Raw genomic sequence first — 6,819 nt, 5'->3', positions numbered from 1 at the left:
TAATATATAAAAGTTACACAAGGGGAGGGGTATTAACACTACACAGGGGAAGTATATACACGGTCGTCTTCTCCTGAAGACGCTGGATCCTCTCGCTGCCAAGTCCTCGGTGCTCTCGTGGTCTCTTGACGAATCCTTCGATCAAACTGAGTCTACCCCGGACACAGGCCAGCCAAAACACAGTTCCACTGGGGCACCGCCGTGGAGGCCGTCAACCACAATTCCAGCAGACTGCTGGCAGGTTCCGGATCAGCAATGCTGGTCAGGCCACTCCACGAGCGATACTAGGGTAGCGCCCTAGTCAGGAGCCTCGTGTGATACCACAGATCACTCTCCTGTCCACAATACCCCAGTGGTCAATCGTCTCCAGCAGTCGGTCCCGGGTACGACAATCCATCAACTGCCACTTCACTGGCAGGGTAACACCACAGTGTTCCTCCGGGAGGCGACTCACAGCTGCTGCAGAAAAGCACAAGGTATGGGGACGGCTGCCTTGGGTAGACTGACTCAACTTCCCTTACAGCAGTCCCAGGTCGACTCTGTAAGCAGACACGTCATCAATAACAGGGACACACTAAAGCACCTCACTTACAGGCTCAGACACAAACGCCCGACGTATCCACTCCATAGATGGCGTTGTCGTCTGAGCACCACCTCACCAGAGGTCAGCAGCGGCGGTGTTGTGAGCTGCACAGGACTGGAAACTGGCCCTTGTGGCCGGTACACTTCGTCCTCACCAGGTGTCGTCGTCCATTTAGTGGGGGTTTCGGGAGCTGACCCACAGATGGCGCGTTCGTCACTGCTCCGTGCTCGGACGCTGGATTCGGGTCCGTAACACCTCCCCACCAAAAAGAATTTGGTTTGGGGTTCTATAAAGAGAAACACAAACCAAATTAGCACGGCGACACAACTCCAAATGGACTCACTTATACTGTAAACTGGAACGGCGAGGCTGTCTCGTCCACAGAACTGTACTAAGGAGAAACCCTGGCACAAAGGGAACTTGAAAATGGCAGGCGATGACCTGCCTGACGTAATTTTCCACACCTCCTCTGCGATGTCAAGCAGGGGCATCATCTCACATCTCTCGAGTAAGGATCGGTGTAGACACGATGTGGGGCGACTCGACACTTCCCTGTGTCGTGGCACCGATGATGGCTGGTCACAGACGGCATTTCTGTGACCGGTCCGAAGGTCCTTCAGGGAGACAGGAACCTGGAATACAGGGGTCTGATAATTCAGAGTGACAGCGACAGTGGGCAAGTCAGTACTTACTGCATACGCCCCTACTAGGCTCACACCTAGTTCCAACAGGGCTGCTTGCACACCGAAGATGGCATTCGCTCTGTCACCGTCTGGTCGACCAACGTTCCGTATAACGCTGCATTTAGGCTCAGCTATCACGCGGGGGGGGGGGTGTCAACCTGTTGGAAACAGTCACTCATATTATCATATGTCGTACCACCTGTATCAACCATCACCTTCCAGGTCCCTTCTTCAACTGCAACATTCACTGTGCACGTCTCCAATCCCTGGGACCTCTTCATGTTGTTCACGGGAGCCATCATCTGCCGGGTCGTCCACTGGTCCTCACTGAGAGCACATACAAGAATAAAATAAAACACCGCTAAGAAACATTTGGTTAACTTAGGGACAAGTTTCCTGAGCTTGAAATGTCCATAGCTGGCTACATCCATTAGCCTGGTTTGGACCAAAGAGGGCACTAGACCGTTCGAACACACCTCACATACCTCTGACGTCTGGGGAATCTCTGGCCGGTCCAATGAACGCTGTACCTTGCCATACCGCAAGTACACATCCGCCTTCGCTCCAGACTCGTTGGTATCCGTGGGTGCTTGCACACGAGACCTCTCTTCATGCCCAGTTACCTCTGCTATCGTAACCGCATGTTCCTCGTCGGGAGAAGAATCAGGAGACACTGTTAGAATACTGTCGATCTGCGGGTGAGAGGACAAATTAAACACGTTTAAATCCGGGTCTGTTTTTACCTGGATATAACCACTGCCTGTTACCTCTGACCTTGCTGTTCCGGCCGACTCGTCCACGACCTTGGGAAGATTGATGCTCCAATCTGTCACCAAGTCGTTGGCTAGTACCACGTCAATCCCTGCTATAGGGAGGGTATCGACTACTGCCAACGCACATGTGCCGCTGAAGTAAGGCGAGTCGAGATGTACTGGCACTAAGGGGGCGATGTACTGCGTCCTTGGAAACCCAACCAGGACAAACTCTTGTCTCCCATCCACACTCACCCCCTCGGGTAACGAGCTTCTCACGATCAGGGACTGGGCTGCTCCACTATCTCTGAGCACTACAACTGATCTACCAGTATGATCACTTGTTACATACCCGCTTGAAGTGTGAGGGGCAAACAATCTGGGTTCTTCCTGCGCAATCGTAGACTGGCTTCCTGCTGGAGGTGTTACACAGCTCATCAACATCACCTCCCGACGTGCGCCGCTACCTCTTCTGCCTCGGCACATAGCAGCTACATGCCCTTTCTGCCCACAAGTCCAGCACACCACATTCCTCCTCGGACTCCGGTGTTTCGGACTGTTAGGACTAGTCCTTCGAGGGCTACTTGGGGGCGTCTTCTTAGCGCTTCGTGGGACGGGGGTCTCCTCTTCGTCATGAGGTTTGTCAAACCGGCGCTGGTAATTCCTCGGGACGTACTTAGCAGACGGCCTATGAGTCAGGATGTACTCTTCAGCCATGGTGGCTGCCGCGCTCAAGGTCTCCACCTGCTGCTCTTCCAAGTACGTCTTTAGGTCTCCAGACAAACAATCCTTGAAGTCCTCTAACAGTATGAGCTGCTCGAGGTCTTCTTTGGTCTCCACCTTCCGAGAGGCACACCATTCCTGGAAAAGTCGCTCCTTGATAGTGGCGAATTCGGTGAAGGTGTGTTCTGAGGTCTTTTTCAGGTTTCTGAACTTCTGCCTGTAAGCCTCAGGTACCAATTGGTACGCCATGAGCACGACCTTCTTCAACTTGTCGTAATCGCCGGAGTCGTCAAGGGATAACGTAGAGTAGGCGATTTGGGCCTTCCCAGTCAAGACTGACTGTATCATGATGGCCCAATTCTCCCTTGGCCACTCCAAAGAGGCAGCGACTTTCTCGAAGGCTGCGAAGAACTTTGAAACTTCCTTCTCGTTGAATTTGGGGACCATTTTGATGTTCCTTACCAGATCGAAACTACTGGTGTCCGTTGTTTGCCTCCGACCACCGCCTAACCGTAATACTTCTAGTTCATGTTGTCTCTGTCTTTCTTTTTCTTCTCTCTCTCGCTGTTGCTCTTCTCTTTCTCGCTCTTCTCTTTCTCGTTTCTTATCTCTTTCTCGCTCTTCTCTTTCTCGTTTCTCTTCTCTTCTTTCTTCTCTTTCTAATTCTAAACGCCTCATCGCCAATTCTTTATCTTTCATCTCCATTTCTTTATTTTTCATCTTCACTGCTTTATCGTTTAATTCTCGTTTTAATTCAAACTTCTCCCACTCTATCTCGCGATTTATCTCTAAGGCACGCATTTTGACTGTAAGAAAGCTAATATTCAGCTCACCTGCATCACTGTCAATGTCGCTGCCTTTATCTTCCTTTTCAGTGGAAGCTATCTCCTCACCTTCCTTTATACTAGGAGTCTCGCCTTCCTGTTTCTCCTCTGCCTTCAAATGCCGGTGAACCTTGGACAAGATCCCCACACGGGAATCACTGGCACGGATCTTGATCTCCAGGTAGGCGCTCACTAGTACAAGTTCCGGTTTGCTCAGATATTTTAATCTGGCAAGACAGTCCTCTCTGTTCAGAAAAGCCTGAACATCGTCCAGATCATCGATGGTAGCTTTTTCTGCCATTGTCACAGACGGAACACTTAAGTAGCACTTAACGCACCGCTTTCACGTTAGCACTTAACGCACCGAGCACTGTTCTACGCCAATATTGCACTTTATCGCACCTGGCACCTCACTTGCCAATATTGCACGTAATTACTTCGGGCACCGCACTACACAATATTGCACTGAATCACAGCGAACACTTCGCTCTACAATATTGCACTTAATCACACCGAGCACCGCACTGCACAATACTGCACTTTGTCACTCTTAGCACTGCACAGGACGTATAACGTCCCAATCGTCACACACGGGGGGAATTATATACAGGGATTACGCCACTTCACCACCCCTGTCAAACATACTTAACAAGGGGACGGATCCCGCTGGGGATGCCAATTATGTTACGCCCCTCGCGGGTCGCAACTGGGTTCGGACTCTGATGTTATTAGAGGAAGGGTATCCGGCCCCAAGCCAGTAGTGGCTTTCAAGGGATGAGATCCGTGACGCAAGTAAAATAAAAGGGGAAGGGAAAGAAAGGCAAAAACTTAAGATTATAATTACCTTCACCAATAAGTAATATATAAAAGTTACACAGGGGAGGGGTATTAACACTACACAGGGGAAGTATATACACGGTCGTCTTCTCCTGAAGACGCTGGATCCTCTCGGTGCCAAGTCCTCGGTGCTCTCGTGGTCTCTTGACGAATCCTTCGATCAAGCTGAGTCTACCCCGGACACAGGTCAGCCAAAACACAGTTCCACTGGGGCACCACCGTGGAGGCCGTCAACCACAATTCCAGCAGACTGCTGGCAGGTTCCGGATCAGCAACGCTGGTCAGGCCACTCCACGAGCGATACTAGGGTAGCGCCCTAGTCAGGAGCCTTGTGTGATACCACAGATCACTCTCCTGTCCACAATACCCCAGTGTTCAATCGTCTCCAGCAGTCGGTCCCGGGTACGACAATCCATCAACTGCCACTTCACTGGCAGGGTAACACCACAGTGTTCCTCCGGGAGGCGACTCACAGCTGCTGCAGCAAAGCACAAGGTATGGGGACGGCTGCCTTGGGTAGACTGACTCAACTTCCCTTACAGCAGTCCCAGGTCGACTCTGAAAGCAGACACGTCATCAATAACAGGGACACACTAAAGCACCTCACTTACAGGCTCAGACACAAACGCCCGACGTATCCACTCCATAGATGGCGTTGTCGTCTGAGCACCACCTCACCAGAGGTCAGCAGCGGCGGTGTTGTGAGCTGCACAGGACTGGAAACTGGTCCTTGAGGCTGGTACACTTCGTCCTCACCAGTTGTCGTCGTCCATTTGGTGGGGGTTTCGGGAGCTGACCCACAGATGGCGCGTTCGTCACTGCTCCGTGCTCGGACGCTGGATTCGGGTCCGTAACAATGATGTTTCTGTGTCCATAGAAGTGACGTGGGGCAGCAGTGGTACTGAGGATGACAATTTACCTCGGGTGATCCTAGTACTCTCCGCTTGGTCGTAGAAGAAGACCCCAGAAGCCGCCGCTGATCTTAGCAGTGTGCTGGCTGCTGGATTTCGCAGTGTGAATAGAGATCGGCGTACCCGAGAATTGGCTTGGGGGAGTACCTGACGACAAGGAGGTGCCTATTGCGAAGTGCTGCTAGCCTGCCGCTAGGGACTCCTGCCAGGGGATAATTACCCCTGTACATAGTGGCGTGACCCCGTTCAGCATGTGGTTGAAGTCCTCTTCCAGCGTGCAGTTGGAGGGCTATAGTGGGGTAGAGGCACCTCGTGACACTGTCTGTGGATCGATCCACGTACAAGGTGAAACTCGCCAGTGCTTCTCAGTACAATTGGAAAAAGGTACCGAGTGTGGGGGAAACACTGGGCTTAATGAACACTGCATTGTGTGTGTTTTGAGTGTCCTGTACGAAAGCGACAAATATTCGTGTAGTAAGTCTATTTATTTTGCTACATATATACTTTTAACGGTGATAATATATTACATTGGTGAAGGAAATGGTGTTTCGTTCACCTCCCTTTGTTTTTATTTTGCTCTATATAGCCACTTTCTTCAAAGTGGCTATATATAGCATATATTATTTTATATAATATATATAATGTATATATATGTATATATATATGTATATGTATATATATGTATATATATATATATATATATATATATATATATATATATATATATATATATATATATATATATATATATATATATATATATATATATATATATATATGTCGTACCTAGTAGCCAGAACGCACTTCTCAGCCTACTATGCAAGGCCTGATTTGCCTAATAAGGCAAATTTTACTGAATTAATATATTTTCTCTAATTTTTTTCTTATGAAATGATAAAGCTACCCATTTCATTATGTATGAGGTCCATTTTATTTAATGGAGTTAAAATTAACGTAGATATATGAGCGAACCTAACCAACCCTACCTAACCTAACCTAACCAATCTTTATAGGTTAGGTTAGATTAGGTAGCCGAAAAAGTTAGGTCAAGTTAGGTTAGGTAGTCGAAAAACAATTAATTCATGAAAACTTGGCTAATTAGGCAAATCGGGCCTTGCATAATAGGCTGAGAAGTGCCTTCTGGCTACTAGGTACGACATATATATATGTGTATATATATATATATATATATATATATATATATATATATATATATATATATATATATATATATATATATATATATATATATATATATATATATATATATATATATATATATATATGTCGTACCTAGTAGCCAGAACTCACTTCTCAGCCTACTATGCAAGGCCCGATTTGCCTAATAAGCCAAGTTTTCCTAAATTAATATATTTTCTCTATTTTTTTCTTCTGAAATGATAAAGCTACCCATTTCATTATGTATGAGGTCAATTTTTTTTATTTGAGTTAAAATTAACGTAGATATATGACCGAACCTAACCAACCCTACCTAACCTAACCTAA

Source organism: Procambarus clarkii, chromosome 7 (assembly GCF_040958095.1).
Source record: "Procambarus clarkii isolate CNS0578487 chromosome 7, FALCON_Pclarkii_2.0, whole genome shotgun sequence".
Lineage (NCBI taxonomy): Eukaryota > Metazoa > Arthropoda > Malacostraca > Decapoda > Cambaridae > Procambarus > Procambarus clarkii.
The sequence above is the reverse complement of the archived record's forward strand: the minus strand, read 5'-3'. Positions refer to the sequence as shown.